Source organism: Galleria mellonella, unplaced genomic scaffold, assembly GCF_026898425.1.
Source record: "Galleria mellonella isolate WM207_F2 unplaced genomic scaffold, CSIRO_AGI_GalMel_v1 utg90, whole genome shotgun sequence".
NCBI lineage: Eukaryota > Metazoa > Arthropoda > Insecta > Lepidoptera > Pyralidae > Galleria > Galleria mellonella.
Genome location: NW_026442172.1, coordinates 2,206,850 through 2,226,683, shown reverse-complemented (window position 1 = coordinate 2,226,683; position 19,834 = coordinate 2,206,850).

The window sequence follows — 19,834 nt, the reverse complement described above, 5'->3', positions numbered from 1 at the left end:
TATCCTTGATATATGAAATTCCTGCAGGTATAGAGCAGCGCAGCGTTTCCCTCATCAACACAGCAACACTAAATCTCTTGGTAAAGGGAAACAAAAGCGACATTTATTTGTCAGTTGTATTGGCGAGGTGGCGGGAGATGAATAAATCAGCGCTGCGTTGACGCGGGATGTCGTAACGAGGCCGCCGGGATACACTGCCGACAAATGGCCGCTGGGGAGACTTTGGCGAAAACACAAACACCCCACGTCACTACGCTTATCCGGATAAGTTTAATAAAGACGAGGAAAAGTTAACAAGCACAAATCCAAAATTTTAAAATTTGTCCCTAACAGGGATGTACGAGGGGGGGGGGGGGTATTATATACAAAACCAAGTACGACGCTGGAAACCGTCGTAGTTAATTCCTGTTGAATTCGTCATGATTGGCTAAGGTCAGTTAGTTTCATCCTTATCACTTCACCGTTCACTGGTGCCCTGCCTGCGTATTCCGTTAGCGCAGGCGGGGTTGTCATTTCATTCTCACCATAAAAAAAAAACAGGAATGTACTAATTTGAGTAAAATTGTTTGAAAATAGTGCAATATTCAAACGTCGATTAATATTATACCTACAGGTTTAAAAAACCCCATATTAGATAAGTACTAGAATTGAATGAACATCCTAAATGGATTACAATTAGCTAAATAACCTTTGCAACGACTTACATATTATATAGCGGTATATAATATAAAACTATTGAAAATCTTAATCTAATTTTGATGCTGATCATACAATAATATTTTTTATTATAACATGGTAGGTTTTATTATAATAAGTACAGTCTGTTATGTTTATTACAATTTTTAAATATTAATTTCTAAACTTATATTGTACATTGAGCAATCCACTGTTATTTTGAGAATAAATATCTTTTTCCTACAATATAATAATAATACACCACGTCCATATTCTAAGGTTGCATAACTTATCACTTTAGAATCCCAATACGAATACAGAACTATTTTTGATGTTTCATTAATTATTATTAATTCATTAATTCTCAAATCGTAAACAAGATTTTATAAGTTTCAATCAGCCTAAGGTTTAAAATAAATCGTTACGGTATATACACATACGAGTAAAAAGGAAGCAATGCGAAACGGTTGCGTTAACAACGCATTAATACCTACACCATTGACATTTCAATCATACGTAGTCATTTACTATCTGCATTCTACATTTTGATGGATATCATCGTATAGTACAATTGTCTTTAATAGTAAGACTGAGTAGTTTTATATAAAGATAAGGTTTACGTATATAACATCCAGTTACTCTTTCGATGTGGTAACGGTGATGAAATAAGAGATTAGGCACTGAAAGAACAGCAGTATTTCCGAACCGATACGACAACATAACCTTCAAGAAAAGAGTATATTCCTCTTTAAAAGGCCGGCAGCACACCTGCAATGCCGCTGGTGTTGTGTGTGATCATGGGCGGCGGTAGTCACTTACCATCAGGTGAGCCGCATGCTCATTTGCCCCCTGCGTTGTAAAAAAAAAACAATACGTATATCACTGCAAGAGATAGAGTACTCAAAACCCTATACCAAATCGCTTGATCAGAGCAGTAAATGACAGCGTAGTAATAATATGCTTTTAAAAGACGAGGCCCATATCTACGCTTATGGGATATCAATAGGTTGTTAAATTTAAGTTTACCCAATTCGCCTTTAACATGGTAACCCTACAATTATTTTGTTCGTCGCCCAACTCTGCCTCGAAACATGAAAAGCTCACCGTTTTAATAACGATTTGAAATTTGATTCGGTTGCTGTTTGTCGTTGTTATAGCTTCATTCGTAATTTCATATTAATTTTAAGAATAACATAATTTTATTTTACTAGTTATCTTCTTTTTATTTAGGTATTTTCTATATCGATATAATTGATTAGGAGTGCTTTATAACTTGTCAATATAGTCTAATGCATTCATTCATTTATTAAGTACCTACTAACTGTGCCCGTGACATCGTCCCCTAATAAAAGTCATACATAAAAATATGATTATTTATTGAGTACAACACAGTCTACGAGTACCTCAAGGAATTTGCCATAAACAAGTTAAGAAAAGTATAACTAAACAAAAAGACATTAAATTTCGATTTCATTCCTTATTTTTAATGTCCATATCAATTCTTACCTACCTACAGACTTGCCATTCAATTTTGTTATACTCATATATACCAAAGATCTGCGATGTAAATTTTGATGCATTATCGAATTGGGAATAAACTAAATTAATATCTAAAAAACGTCAAATGGACGTTATATATCTTATTGATATTTGGCGTCTATTCGATGCGACTTCAATTTAACCTTAACTTTGCCAAAGGAAGACTGAACAAATTCGCCTACTTCAGTATCAGTATCAATCTCTCTCGTGTTTTTGACGCTAAGTAACTGTGATTGTGTGGCTGTTTCATTTTGAAGGGTGGGATATTGTAATTAAATTACAGGTTATAGAGGCACATTATCATAATTATCATCATCATTATGCCAGCCGTTAACTGTCCACTGCTGAACATAGGCCTCCCCTTATTGGGGGGGGGGTTTGGCCAGTATTTGCCACGCTTGACAGTGGGAATTGGTAACCGGTCTTTAGTAATGTTTTAAGAGAAACATTCCTGTCCATCTTTCTATCATTAATCAGGAACAGCAAAATAAGATTACAAACTATTTAAGATAATGTTCATGTCTAATGGATAGTTACAACATTCAATTGGTTAAGCCAAATTCAAATTTTTATAATAAAAATTGATTAAAAAATTTGAGACCCGATTGCATAAAATCATTCCGCTGTATTTATATCATCTATAATGTAGGTGAATGTATCAAATGTACTTTTAGTAAATCAATTTTCTGTTAATGTCTTGTGTCTTTTTATATCGCAGTTTCGTGGATTGATTATTTTCAAAGAAAGAACCTACTTCATATTAATATTACAATGTAAAGAACAAGTTCTTTTAGCTTTATTAATATGTATTACAAATGTGAAGGTATGTAAAGATGTTTGGATGCGTAGAGATTAACTCAACATATTTGTTACACAATAAGTATATATAGACTGTAATAAGCCAAGATTAATATATAGCAGATTATATTCTACACCAAATTTTAGGTTCCATCTCTAGTTACCAAATGTGATACCCGTATATAGATTGATTCAGATCTATAGAGATTAACAGAACACTTCTAAAGCCGTTAAAGTGTTTCGGTTTGAAGGGTAGATACGAATATGTATAACATAAAATTTTAATTAGAAGCAAACAAGTGATTTGTATTATGAGCGAAGGTTATTGTGGTCGCTTACTATCACGCGGACTATATTCTTAATCATCACATTTTCATTGTATAAAAAAGACCTATCCTGTATCAGATACGGAAGGCGAAACACATATATGTGAGTAACTAGGTATAAAGTAAACATCATGAAATAAAGAGGGTAGGGCAAAATTTATATTACCTACAGGCATTAATAAAGCCATCTACACTGTGACTCACATATACGTTATCTAATAATATTAAGTGAAAAGTTGCGTATTAATTAAATAATCGTATAATAATATACACCAATAATAAACATTTATCAAACAAAAACATTATGACAGTGACACTCTGGAGAAATCAAAATGCGGTGCTTTAAAATGATATGGAAACAATAAACATAAAAGCTGCGTCGTGCATGGCGCATGTGATTGCTGTGAATTAATTAAAGTGGTTTTCATTAGGTCTATAAACGGCGTCCCGCCACTTCGCCGCCATGATGGTTCGGAGTGCGGCAAGCTGCGGCGCGCCGCCGCCAGGGCGGAGCCTCGATCGCAGATAACGAAGCTTCACGTCATGTTCAAAACAGCCGCACCGCTGCGAGCGTTGCAGCACCGTGCCTGCGCCCGCCTATTGCGAGGGCCTCCTTGCTTCACCCAATCCATACTTTAGATTTTTTGTATCCACATTTCTTTTTTAGGGACTAGTATCCGGTCTTTCTAATAGATATGAGCTTTTAGTTAAAGTTTTTACTGTATGTATATTTTTTATTCAAGAAGGTATTCTATTATTGCGGATTGTATCCACCCATACGCAAAAACGAATAGCGATTTATTTATTGTGTATCTAAACAAGACTTTACAAACTTAATATTGCCCTTTACGTGAAATTTCTAAGTATTTAATAGTTGATATATTTATTAGTGCCATCTATTCCTGGCATAGAATAGGCCACCCCTTCCTGTCTCGTATGTCTCGTATGAGGCGACTAAAGGAAATTAACGGTCAAGGGATGGGTAGCAACGTCCCTTTTAAAACATCAAAAAAGACTAACTGCAGATGCCAACTTGCCTGCCAAGCGTGGCAACTAATGGTAAAACTCCCCTTATGGGTAAGGCCTATGTTCAGCAGTGGACAGTTAACGGCTTATATAATAATATTTATTATTGCCTTATACTTCTTATTAAATATTCTTGACACCTTAAAATAATTCATTCAAGTAAATTATAAATTGTATGTAGGTAGTATTAGATAAGCATAAATAAAAAATGATATCTAAATTAATCTGATACCTTCAAAACAATAAGATAAACCTATCGCATTTAATACCTATCAAAAGAAAAACCTTGTCGAGTAATTCCAAATAAATAACCTGTGCTGTATTTGGCCACAATAATATTATTAATTAATTTTACAATAATAATTAGACAAAAAATATATAAATAGGCATTACGGTAAATTTATATTTAAAAAATTATAATAATAAAACTCTGGAGGGTATTTAAATGAATATCATCATACCACAAGACGAGAATCTCGTGAAAGCCGAAACCGAGAAGAAGAGGAAGTATTTTGAGATACTTCTAACGAAATCATCCCAATTGTTCTGTCAGTGAACGATCTTCTTCCAAGCAATCTGAAACAACACCTTAGACAGTTGCAATTCTGAAGCAACCTCTTTTAGGAAAGACGCAGAGAGCGGTGCCCTTAGATACTGCCCGAATATTGCGCCGGTTTTCTTCCTGGGGTCCTATGTGAATTTTGTGATAAAAATATTAATAAAACTTGTTGCATAAAAAATATATGGTATAATAGTCCAAATTTCAAACTGAATACCTACTATTCATTAAAATAATTTTCTCAATTGATATGTGTAGAATTATAAACAATTATTTTATCTTCTGAGTAATTTAAAGATGGCTTCTATTTATTTATTTATTTTGCATGTATTTATGCAGTGTTTGTACCATAATATCTAGAAATTATATAGATAGATCGGTACTGTCCATTATATTTAATGTATACACATTTTTTGAGAAATTATTTAAAAAGGTAGAGACAATACTATCTCTTTTTAAGACAAAATATAATTAGGTACATAGAATTAATACTATTCACGATACATATACGTACATTCTTTAAAAATAGAATAAAAACTGTACCATGGAAGATTTTAATAGAAAAATTCTTTAAAAAATTCTTCTACATGACTTTCTCTCATGCTTTTATCATCTAGCAGTTGTAAGACCAAATACTAAATATGATCGCATAACATCCCTTCCCCACATAAGTCTGAGGGGAAGGAATTAGTAGTGCCATACCACACATATTAACCGTTTACTGTAAAAGATAGGCTTCCCCCTATTAGAGGGTTTTGCCAGTAGTTTCCACACTTGGCAGGTAGATTGACAACCACAGTTAGGCTTTGGTGGTGTTTAAGAGCCATTCTTCAAAAGACTATTAATAATGGGGTCTAATAATCTTATTGTTAACCAATATAATCTATCAGGTGGACTTTCACGTACTTACCTATCGAAATCATTACAGTTAAATCCTGATTAATTTGTCACGTTAGTGACAGACCTGACTTTATTCTCACTTGTCATCACTTACTTATGCCCATCCAGCGTATAGCAGTAGCGCCGACGGAGTTACCGTTCCATTACTATCCTCTAAAAAAATCTTAATTTAGAAATGGTAAAACGTTTTCATATTTTGGCATTACCGAAAGATGACAAAAAATGGCATAGTATAGCATGGCATAGTATATTCTATGATTATTACGCTATTCATGTCTACAGGCACCAATTTGTTGTTTGCTATTCCTAGTAAAGAAAATATACACGACTCTATTCTTAAACGCGCTAGTTACGTATAGAAGCACGATATGAGGAAGATTCTAGTATTAACACATATATTATTTTTTATCTTACATGACAAGCGGCATCCCTATCGCCTTCCTTCTGATTGTTTTCTGTCATTGAATAAATTTTCTTACAGGAAAAAAGGAAATGTAGAATTGGATGAAAAGCAGGAATTCAATTAAAAATAACCACTTTTTCTCTAAGATATTCGCGTAGAGTTGTCTTAACGAAAATGCATATTCCCTATCATTAAAAGTAAGAATTTTTTAACTTTTATTTAGCCAACAATTTTTGGTGTCAACCAACTTCCAACTCAGTACCGGGTATTTGAAATTAACTTCTTTAGATGAAATTGAACATTGAAAGATTTCTTATCACAAAACTCTTGGATCGACTATAAAACCCTTTTACGTAACACATGACGAGCGTGAGTGATTTACAACGGACTTCGGTAACACAATATAGCTTGAGTTTACTTTAGACAATCCAAACCGATGCACAATACCCTGGATAATTTATTTACATGCGACGGGTAAACTAGCGACCTTTATCTCTTTGTTGGGCCATTTTAGGTCAGATAAAACAGATAATGTTTCTTTATGTATGTAAATCGTAAACTCGATCCGTCGGCGTCATGGGGTTTAACTGTGGTTTATTCTGTTTAGATCTTAAATCTTCCAGAGAAGGGTTGGAACGTAATCGTCCCGTAGTCGGGTATCGTGTTACAAACTATATTTGTCTAACGTTGTCATTAAATTTACGACAGATACGAAACGACTTTATCTAAATTCGTACAATAAAATTCGTAGGTGCGTTAACTCCAAATATTTGTGGATAGGTATTAATCAGGATCCTAAACTAAATTAAAACATCTAACATTTATTATTTGTAGAGACTTATGTATCTGTAGACTATGTATACGTTATTGGAACTAAATACAATATTCACACACATCGCCTAATTTAATTAGTGTAAAAATCATTCTGAATACATCTGAATGAAAAATAACATCGCAAATTCACCGTGACGATTGAAAAATACCTATTATGTTTTAATTATCGCTACTATCTTATCTACTTCAATATTATAGAATAAACTTATATCATTACGTACCTATTTACTATATCATACCTGTATTTTATTAAACGAATCTTTTTTATATGACATATGTACCTAAATATTACATTTTTCATGCGGTCCATGTAGTAAGCGATTACCATGATTATAAACATCTGCAATAGATATTGCATAAAGAGTTCTAAAGATCTTTTTTTAACAATGTCGTATTATATAGATAGTCTTTTTAAGAAAACTTGGATAGAGTTCTTATTCTACAACTCGAACGTTCTTGAAGGGAAAGCAGTCTACAACCGCACTATGAGTGACCGTTTAATATCTAGGCACGTGGAAATGAATTTCAAATCCTTATGGGAAATATTACATAAGTACTAATGTAAAGGTAATGTACTATTTTTATTTGTGATATAAATTAATATAACAAAACCAGTACTCTAGAAAAGTCGAATATAAGTTTATTTGACTACTTACAAAAGTTTCATGTGCAAATCACATACGAAGTTCTATAACTAATAGAGTTTGATTTAGGTAAGTAAAAAAGACTGTTTTAAATAATAAATCAACGCCCTCTAAGTAAATAAATAATTATGTGTATTGGTCTTTAAAAAAAACATATGTATACATTTGTGCTTTCAAAAAAATAGATTCGTTTTAGCAAATTGATAATAAACTGTAAAGAAGATTGAGATAGAGGAGAGAAAAGTAAATCAATAAATTAAATTTACTTTGTAGTCATTACCAAGCGGCTTAAAAACTTTTGACGTTAGAGGGAGACACCTTCACAAGAGTAATAGTAGTATAAACGGTACTTATAATTTAACTGACCTTATGACCTGTGTCATCATTATTTGCATGCTAAGATTTTTAGGATAATTAGGTACTTATATATATGACATGGGTCATAAATAAGGTCATAAGTCAACATCTACGGCATCTATGATCTGACAGAGGCGTTGAAATAGTTGATAAATAATAAAGTGATGAAAATCATTATGTTTATGTATTAGATACTAAAAATTATCATTTATATTATAGTTATAGTTATTAGATGTGTAAAAGCTGGTCCTTACATACACGTTTTTAATTGATGAAAATAAATGTTAACCCTCCATGCACTGCTCTTGATTCACCTTCGCTGACAAGGAGATGGTTCAGAGGTCATCAACAAGATTAAAGCCAGGTATTGACCGGTTTATCATTATAATTATAAAGCTATTACAATCTCTTACAATGTACGCCATTTAGCACAATCTCCATGATTCTTTGCTATGTATGTCGACGCTCCTCTCTCCACCTAGCTACAGATATCTCCAGTCCACCGTATCTTTATTCTTTAATTTGCAAATTCATTCAACTATGACGGTAAATTTGATTGTTTAATGCGAATTACTTTGTTTAGAATACAATTCCTAAACAAAACTCCAAAGGAAGACAATTGATAGAGTAATGTCATCGTAGGTTTGCAAATTTCGGCACCGTATGCCATACTCGTATTGTCAGAACACTTTGATTTTAGATTTTATGGTAAAGGCGACAAGACGATTCGTTGTTTTCTAAAAACCGATCCCTCAGTTGTCTGTCTGTGATTTTTTGGCTTCCTTCTCAAAATTGTTGTTACCTACTTAGCTACAGTACTTGCCCTAGAAAGACATTTTCTGAACAACTTTGTAACTTTTGAGAGTGACTTCATTTATGGCAACCACTTCTGGATGAACATGATACGAACTAAATATAATCCTAGTTTTACCCAAATTCAACCAAAGTCCGATACTACTACTGAAAATTAATCAGGCTGTTCAGCATTTGTAGTATAAACCGCGGAATATAGCAAGTTTAAAATATTTAACCTTACTCTAAATCTACTCGGATATACCAGAAATGTCACCACCAATATTATCATAATAAAAATATTTTTATTTATTTTTAAAATTATTTTAAGGGCCTGTTATCGTCTTAGTATTAAGCACGGGTCCTTTTCCATAACCGATGCATAGGCATCATATCATCACTCAGCTTCTCCATAACGGGAGTTTGGCCAGAAATTGTTTTGGTGATGTTTTAAGAGAGAAACTGCTGCCCATCCCTCAACCATTAAGTTTTCTCAGTCGCCTCTTACGACAGTTACGGGTAAGGAAGGGGGACCACACGGTGTAGAATGAGCCACCCCACAGGAAGATAGTGTTCTCCTAATATTACTACGATGGCCATGCGGCGTATTGGAAATTAATTTCAAGTTTTTCGTTTCCTACACTAATGCCTTATTCTCTAACTCTTTACATACGATATCCAAGGAACGAGGAGTGATAACATGTTTTATACTTCGTCACCATAGGGATAGATTACCTAAGCAAGCTAGTAGGTAAACTTCTTGGTGAACCATCAGTGATCGTGAAGTACTACAGTTAGGAAAATGGATAGGGCACATGCAGAGTTCACACGGGACGGTTGATTTATAAGCCAGTGGCGTGACGCGGCCGTGTGGCGGCAGCGCGGCGCGGCGCGGGCGCGGCAGGTACGCGGCCGGCCCGCGTTTATAGCGGAACTTTAATTTACGACCGCTCTAAATTACGTGGATTTACTGCGCGCCTTTATTGGCTCGCTACGGACGCCCCCGTACCCTCTCCGCCCTGCGCCTCCCCCACTTTCGACTTCCCTCCTTTGTTCGAGCTGCTAAGAACTTCTGCACGGGCAATGCATCGCTAAAACTGCATAATTTAATGCCCTGTAAAACCGATAGCGAAACCTAACTGCGCCGTAAATCCACAATCAGGTGCATTCGGTAGCATGAAATACTAGCACAAACACGCTCAGTAAATTACAATGAAGGGAAATCATTATGCATTTAAAATGCATACCTACCGGCATTCATTGTAAAGTTTGAACATTAAATATGTACCTACAAGATCATAAATTTTTGTGATATGGATGTTTATACTTACATTATTTTCATAAGTACTATTTGTAAAATACACAATGGCAAGATACGACAGCAAATTAATGCAAAGAAACCCAGAACACAAAAATTCATTGGATGAATCATAACTCTTATTTTATAAGCTAAGCTAAGGTCCATCCGTTTTTGAATTTTTACCCCGGCGTTGGAATTTGTCGAGTAATCGTGAAAAGCTCTCTCAGTACACGGGCGCAAGGCCACGTCACATCCGGCGTTATCAGCAGAGAGAAAGCGGATGCTGCCCACCGGCAACTTCAAAGGTCTAAAGCCTTTGTCGGCGTTTAAATTAATGGTCCTTGCAAAACAAATTTTTATTACATGCTCGTCCCATAACTTGGTTATCAGTGTAAACCATTTCGCACGCCGATTAAAAGTTGTTTTTTTTATATATATTTTTTTTTATTTTAATAAATTTTAAAATCAAATAAAAAGAAACATATCCGCGGCATTTTTGATAGATTCTAAATGAAAAAAAAAAATGAATTGACAGGTAAACATATATCTAGGATAGATAACAAGTACTCTAATTCTAATGTAAATAAGTAGGTACAGCGATAAGCATTAAATATGAAACTTTTAGTCCTTTTAATTCCGAATTTAAGCATTAGCGATAAGCATTAAATATGAAACTTTTAGTCCTTTTAATTTAATTTCTTATTTGCCGAATAGGAAATAGTTCCACTTAATAAATAACATTAAAAGAAAGCAACTACCTATATACTTAGCATTTAGCAAAAATTAGTCAAAGTTGAAAATTGAAGATTAAATGAATGAACAAATTAATACTTTAATACTAATCTCTTTTAAACTCTTTGATAAAAATTGATATAGAATTAAGCGATCTCAATTAATATTAGAAATGTCACAACTACAAATCTAGACAACCTGCAATAGCATAGGCAACAAAATAAATAAAAAGTAAATAGGAAATTTGAACACACTATGTAATTGTGTAAAATACAGTTTCAAAGAAATATATATGAAATATCTCCATAAATGTAAATAAATGTCGTGATCCGACCAAAGAATTTCTGAATCACGAAATATCCAAACAATTCTCAAAAGGTGGCATATTATCATGAAATCACGAAAGAAAAAAACGGCCATAAAATGGGGATAAAGTCATATTCACAGTCCATCGTTGCACTGTGGTCCTAGCACAGAATAGACTCTCCCTTCCTTTCCCGCGGATGTCGTAAGAGGCGACTAAGAGAGGGCGAAGGATGAGCAGTAGCGTCCCTCTTAAAACATCTCCAAAGCCTAACTACAGTTGCCAATCCGCCTGCCAACTGTGACAACAACTGGAAATACCTCCCAAGGGGGAGGTTTGTTTAGCAGTGGACAGTTAAAGGCTGATATGATGATAGTCCATCGAGACGAAATTATTAGGAATAAACTAAGATTGTTTCAGAAAGGACAACCTTAAAATCATATATGATTTCCACATACTTTGTAACAATCTTTTCCTTACCTAATATTATAGACGAGATATATAATTTATATACCTACGTTGTGTACGTAAGATTTTATCTATTAGGTCTAACAAAAACTACAACGTATCTACGCTTTGTTGATTCACGGTACTAGCATTTCCTCATAGACTTTATACTGATGTTTAAAAACTAGCAAGTTAGGAACACGGCATCTACATACCTATTGCTCTATTATAATATAATAATATATACCAATAAAATACTTATACATTTTTTGTTCTCAAAACTGTTCCTCTACCTAATGAGAGCTAAGTCATGTACTACGAGTATATGCCCGAGTCCTGAGAACCATTTAATGGGCTCTCAGCCCACGGCTCGGCTTTTAACTTTTAATCTAAGCCTATTAAACATCACGAAACCCTCTCGGATCTCTTGTGAATGCATTTCCAAGTAACCGAGCCGATATAATTGTAAAAAATAAAAGTCCGGACGGACAACAAACACGTTTTACCTAAGCATAATTTGCATCTGAAGCGATCCAAGATCGTAACTCTGTTCTATGTGTTGTTCTTAACTGAGTCAGATGTACTAAGCTTTAAAGTTGATAATTGTTTGCTTTTATATGTGTATATGCCGTATCGTAATAGATATCATTTTTATTGCGTTGGCGGCTGGGCAATAATTGGATGCGAGGATGCGCGGGCGCAGTAAAGCGGCAATTGACCAGAAAATAACGAGCCCTCGGCCGTTCGTATAATACGTATACGATGCACATGCCTCTTATGTACCTACAGCTGCCGTGTGTCAAGAGTTTTATAACATTTTTATTTTTAACAAATTTAAGGGCACTAAGTTAATAATGGGAAAATATTATAATTCCTCTTTGTTTTAAGCCATACTTGCATTAATAACGGGTCTAGTATATGGTTGTATTATTTACAACTTCAACATAGTTAGTATATACTTTTAGTGCTTCCGCATAGGTCTCTATCTATTAGGTATGCAAGTGCAAAACATGCCTATATATATCACGTAGTTACCGTTATTACTACTTATTTATAACGTTATACCTACATTATATTTTATATATATATAATCATAATTTTTGTTCCTATCCATATCGTTTCTATTTCGCATGTATTTATATAGTACTAATCAATTTATTATCGACTGCTCATGAGATTAAACTTGAGTACTTACTGTACTCAAGTTTTTCAATTCCTAATTGCGAAATTTTTGTTAGGTACCTAATAGTCGTGTTAAAAATGTATTTATAACGTTTATAAACCTATTTGCATAAACATAAACGTAATTAAATTACGAACATTAAAAATAAAGAACCTCAAAAATTTTAAAACGTATTCTAAATTTGTATAATAATAATAAATCTATCTGAATAATAAATCTTCAAAGCCATAAAACATACGATCTTAAAACTTTGTATAAGATCCTTATGTCATGCAAGCACCCATAAAGGGTTTTGAAAATCTCTATATAGGAACAAAATTTAAGAACTCTGCGAAGTTTCCTTCTAGTTATAAAACAAGAAGTAATCATTTATTTCTCTTTTACTGTTTTGAAATAATATAAAGCTTTTTTTAATGGGTGAAAATGAAGTGGTAATCCCGCCTATGCTATCGGTATACGCTAGCACCAGGCGAGGCACCAGTGATAAAAGATAGGTGAAGATGAAAGCAGGTCAGTTAGCCCATTGGAAGTCGACCTGATAGGGTATATTGCTAGCAATGGGGCTGTTATTACTAACAATATTTTTCCCCCCAATAATATAGAGCTGCTTAAAGCAGAATTAGACTAAAAGACTAAAGGATACAAAAGAAAACTTAAGAATTAAGATGTAAATAGTGTCAGATTGAGTTAGGTTGAAAGAACATATAAAATTAGTGTTCGGGAATGAATTCAAACCAAAAAAGTAAAACCTGAAAATACTTTTAAAATTATTTTTAACTGTTTATATAAAAAAAAATACAGACGTAGTAACATACCTGGAAATGGGTATTCACTCACTTGGTTAGAGTTTTATATTTTTCTATTTTAATTTATTATTTTTTTCACAACTAAGGGGTCTACTTAATATAGACTACATTTAAAAAAATACAGTAAATGAAATAATAATTATATAGTTGTCCTATAGTCCCAGCATAGAACGGACCACTCCTTTCTTTTCCGTGGATGTCGTAAGAGGCGACTAATGGAATTTAAAGGTCGACGAGTAGCCATCAACCTCCCTTTTAAAATATCACCAACATCTAACGGCAGCGGTTGCTAACCCACCTGCCAAATGTGATAACTACTGGCAAATCTCCCCTTTATGGAAAGGCCTTTGTTTAGCAGTGAGCAGTACATGGCTGATATGATGATAATGATGAGTTGAACGGTATTTCTATTTACATAAAAAAGGAATATTAACCTAAATACCTATTTCATCTCACCAATAGAATTTACTTACAACTATTTATAAATATGTAGGCGTCACAACTATTAAAACCCACGCAACAGCGTAAAGATAATTGGCAATATTTAATAATCTACCAATTATAACACTATTTCTTTTATGTTTTACGCTACTATATTTATCAGAGATATTTTGTTTTGGTTTTGTTATAGGAATTGACCCACTATTGATAATATTTCATTGCTCCTGACCTAGGTAGGTACTTATACTATCTTACGTATCTCGAATGTGTAATCTTAATAATAAAAATAATTGCTTATTTATTTCGAGCTATAAATATAAAAAACATGGAAGCAGAATTTGGACACAAGACTTGTATACTAATTTAGTTTCTGTACCGGGTGCATATACCCAATAATACGATTCAATATTCACATTGTTATGTTTCAGTTTAAAACTTCGCTATATCACATTACGAGTAGGTACTAATAAACTTCTATGTAATATAATAGTTTTCTTTAATATGTAATAATGGAATGATAACCCCACTTGAGCTATCAATATCCGCTGATGAGGTAGCAGCTCTGTCCCATTCGTGTTTCAACCGTAAAACAGTTGTGTTTGCATGGCTGTGTTTCGGTTTGAAGGGTGGGATATGGCATGAATTTACTGGGTACAGAGGAATAACATCTGAGTCCTCAGGAATGGTAACGCATGAGGGGTATTGTGGACGAAACAGTATACTTTGTTATGTCCATGGTACTGCTCATGTCTATAGGCGACGGTTACCATTTTCCATCAGGTGGGCTGTCAGCTTGTTTGCCATTCTAAGTTGCATAAAAAAATGTACCCATATTCGTGCAATAAATAATTTTAACTTAAATGATTTCCAGGGCGAACCGCGTGGACTTCGACCTGATCCTCATTAATAACAATGCCTTCCCACCCCCCCTAAGAAGTTAGGTCAATCAGTTTTTTTTTTTAATAAATGATAATGGAATGGTAACTCCGTCTACGCTATCGGTAGGTTTACACTAGCAAGGCATCAGTGAGGTGTGATAGGTGAGTAGGAAGCAGATCTGTTAGCCTACCGTGACGAATTTAACAATAAATCAATCATGATGGTTTCTAAGGGGATCCATGAAGAAGTCGATCTGACAAGGTATATCGCTAGCAAGGAGGCTACTAATCATCATTACTAACAATTCCTTCTCTCCCAGGTCAGTCAGTTGATAGGCCACATCATGACAAATTTATGGAGAATTAACTATGATTTTCAGGGGGACCGCGCGGAGTTAGACTTGACAGGACCATTCCACTGCTATTGACAATGGTTATATGTGTTAATATTCCATAGGTACTGTCAAATTAAATTGCATTCTTGGTAATATAAAAAAATAGTGATCATTGATAACAGGTCATCAGTATAAGCTATAGCAATGCTAATGGTCGTTTTCTAATGCGATGTTATCATGGGTGAAATTTAAAGCGCTTAATGCAATTTACTGAGCAATAAACATGATCATAAATCTTATGTCTCAGGTCGCGGCAATCCGTCAGGCGTCATTCGCACTTCCAATATGGACAAAGAAATGTTTGTTAAGCGTTAGCACTCGATATGTTCAAATATGTACACACTTACGTCATGTGTACGTAAAGTAAACCCCCACTTTCGATGGTTGGCACTCTGTTTCATGGACAGCATAATATCTAATTCTGGATTTACGACTATGGTACATCTTACCTAAAAATCACTCTTATATCTACTTCTAAATCGTAATAAAATAAATGCATTTTTAAACCTTAGAAAAATAATCCAGTATGTAACTATGTACATAAATTATTGGGGGAAAAGGGATTGTTAGTAATGGAGACTGAAAATCCCATTGCTAGCAATATACCCAACCAGGTCGATCTCCTCGCGGTTCTCCCTGGAAACTATCATGGTTGATTCCTGATGAATTCATCATGATGGGCGAAATAGCCTGTTTTCATTCTCATTTATCACCCTTCACTGGTGCTCCGCCAGTGCATCCCGTTAGGGCAGGCGGGGTTACCATACCATTTTCACCCATAAAAAAAAAAAAACTATGTACATAAATAAAATTTACTTATTCATGTTTTATATTGAATGTTAATTTTCTGTACAGAAATTATATGATATATGAATGGTTGACGGAAATTTAATGAACTATATTGTAATTTCTGACGATTATTTTAACTTCATCCATACTCACCTTGAAGAAGACTTCTGTAATATGAAATTAAACAATTGTCGGAGACAACTACGTAGTAAGTTAATTAAATTCCCATCAACCAATTATAAGTGCATTGTTTGCAATTTTAATAAAAAAAATACATTAATTCAACAAAATGAATAATGAAATACAAAACAACCATAGAGCATATTACGAGGAGCTCTAAAATTTTACAAGCTAGAGCTTGTAGTAAACCATTCGTGGCAATGAGGCCTTAACAAGTGTAAATAAATGTGTATCAAAATACAATCCGTAATGGTTATGGACCCACTCTGCAGTATAGAGTCCATACAACTCGATGATGATTCCATAAATTTATACAGTGCACAATAAAAAGGCAGCTCGGAACAAAACAGCGTCACCTCGTTTTATGGACTGCCGTATGCGCACTAAACACACCAATCATTGTTCTCAGTTCTCTAGTTTGAAACAATCATCCTCGCCAGACGGGGCGGTAAAGCCGATTGCCGTGAAATTGATGAATGAATAGCTTTAATAGGACTTAGCGACTCAATATCGAACTCGATTAGTCGAAGGTAAACAGATATTTGCCTTGACACCAATGTCTTGTTTCGCCCCGATTGGTACGTACGCGAGCGCACCGTCACAACAGAGCTATACAATCATTGCTGGCCGCTACTTTGGCGCACCGATGTTAATTAAATCGCAATAAAACTAGCCATAAAGGAATACCACCTTACGTTTACACTTGGTCCGGTAACGCAATAAAATGTTGACTAATTGGATGTGCTTGAGTAACATTTAACAGATATAAAACGACTTTTGCCTATCCGACGGTATTTTGAGTTAAAAATTAATTTCTGAGAAATTTTGCACCTCAGGCATCTATAACGTATTTGTTATAAATTTAAATTATTTTGTCTTTCAACTGCAAGTATTATTATTTAAAGACAGGCTTTTTCGGGTAAAAAAAACCTGTGACAGTGCGACCTTTCTTAAAATTCGCTGCTAATTCCTATCAATGATAGGAATTTGAAGATTTTTTGTAGCGAAGTTTTTTATCTCCTCAGGATATAGTATGTTTTCCAAAGGAGATATATCGTTTATGTATGAGTGGGCTGCAGCCACACATTAAGTGCTGCGGTGATTCTTTCTCATTGTGACAATATCTGCAAACACTATTTGAACATAAGCCTAGTTGGGCTGTAACGGTATTGCATAAATTGTTCTTCACAAAATACAGTAACATCACTTTAAATTCCAATAACAATCATAAATGAAATGAATGAACAACGTTAGTTAAACTTAGAATCCTCTTCAACAATCTAGATAGACATAGGTAAAAATCAACAAATCTATGGATATTACCTTTAAAATATCATGCAAATGTTTCCTAGAAGATGCTCAAACTTAATGGTCGAGGGTTGAGCAGCAGCACCAATTTTAAAACAACACCAAAGTCTAAGTGCAACTGCCAACCCGCCCCCCAAGCGTGGCAACTATTGGCAAAACCCTCCTTATGGGAGAGACCGCTATGTTCAGCAGAGGACAGTTTTCAGCCGTAATCACTAATAAGTAGGTATACATGACAATTTTGTATATTTATGTCAAAAAAGGAACTAACATTTTTTCACACAACTTGCACTACTATTGACCTACCCATCTATTTATTGCTCTGAGTTGCTGTCTACTATGTTACCATACAGAGTTAGACATATCAAATCAAACTTTTTCCATAAATCAAAGTTTGAAAATATTTTTAAAGTTTCAATACGAAATCGACCATGGTACGAAACAAGTTTTTAAGAAAAATCCATAAATTCTTTTTAGATTTCAATTAACCTTTTAAATGGAAATTGTTCAGTTTAATACTACTGCTAAATTTTAGCTTGATATACCTACACTATAACAATGCCGCTACTGTAACCGAATCTAAGCCTCGAACTAAAACTCCTGAATCATAATCCCACCTAAAATCCAATACGTGGACATATATGCATTACCAAGAGATTAGGAACATGCAATACACCCATGGTATACCAATGGTAAAAATTTTGAGTTACAATTACCTACAATTTCGTATAGACTAACCCATTATTAGGAGTATAGTTCATAGTTTATTTACAAAAAAATGATGCTCTAGGAAATGTTTTTTTTTTTATACAACTTAGAATGGCAAACAAGCTGATGGCCCACTTGATGGAAAGTGGTAACCGTCGCCTATAGACATGAGCAGTACCATAGACATAACAAAGTATACTCTTTCGCCCATGATACCCCCCATGCGTTGCCATTCCTGAGGACTCAAGTGTTATTCCTCTGTACCCCGTAAATTCACGCCAATTAAATTACGAATTAAATGTAGTGTGTAAGTGGTGAAACTTAACGAGATTAATTTATGATGCGCTCAAATTAAGATTAAATTATTATCATATCGAATAGACGTCAAATAAATTCCTTGTGAATTTGATTCGATCCCAAATCGATTACATCAAAACGCACCTTGCTGTAATGCAGCATGCAAATTGATGCCAGGCCTACAACAGCCTAATATGATGAACCTTCAAAGGTATTTTAGTATAATCTCTACGCTTACCAAAAATGTAAATTCACGATTATATAGGTTCGTATTATGTTTATTTGTCTACATTTTCACAAAAATCTACAAAAAAAATTCGAATTAAAAGCTGAGGGCCTACCATGAAATGTTTTCCGAAATTTCGGAGCCAAACGAAACACAAATTTGATATTAAAATTACATAATACATGCCATTTGGAAATATTAAAAATGTTAAAATATTATTTCTTTGGACTTTTATGATTTTGGTGTAAACAAAAACACGAAATTGAGTCCGAAATTTCGGAATTTTATGGTAGACCCGCTGAATTCCGCCATTTCGTAGGTATGTAGATACTGTTCTACTCTATGGAGTCATTATTATTTTTTATCTATTATTATTATTAAAATCCACCAAATGATATTAATAATATAAAGTAATCAAATATAAAAATTGGTTGTTTCAATGCAATATAAGCCACTACACCGTACTCCTATTTTTAAAAAAGGTAATAACTAAAAATTCAAACATATTTATTTCAGTAAAACTGTTGAATATTTTTTGTATAGTTTTTTTTTTTTCAGAATATAAATAACAGCGTAATGTGCCTGAAATTATATTAGTCAAGCAAAGGGAGGCGATAGTAGTGGGCGCGGGCGGCGGATTACACTCGGACAAAGGCGACACATGAAACGCGCCGCCGAATCTACTTATCGCGCCTTATTGTTTGTTGCCCGGTGTGTAATATTTTACCCTATATATCAACGCACATGGACATCGTGTGTACCTACGATATTATACAGAACAGATAAGTGTGTCGCGTCTACCTACACCAACACTTGTGCCTTTACTCAATAGGTACTTACATGAAATGACCGCCGGGTGGGGATGGAATGATACGATTATAATAATATACTTGTTATTTTTAAAATATATAAATTTATGTATATAAAAAATATTTTGTAATCGTCTGTTTTTGTATCCGTGAAAGACAAACATAAATTATGGTATAT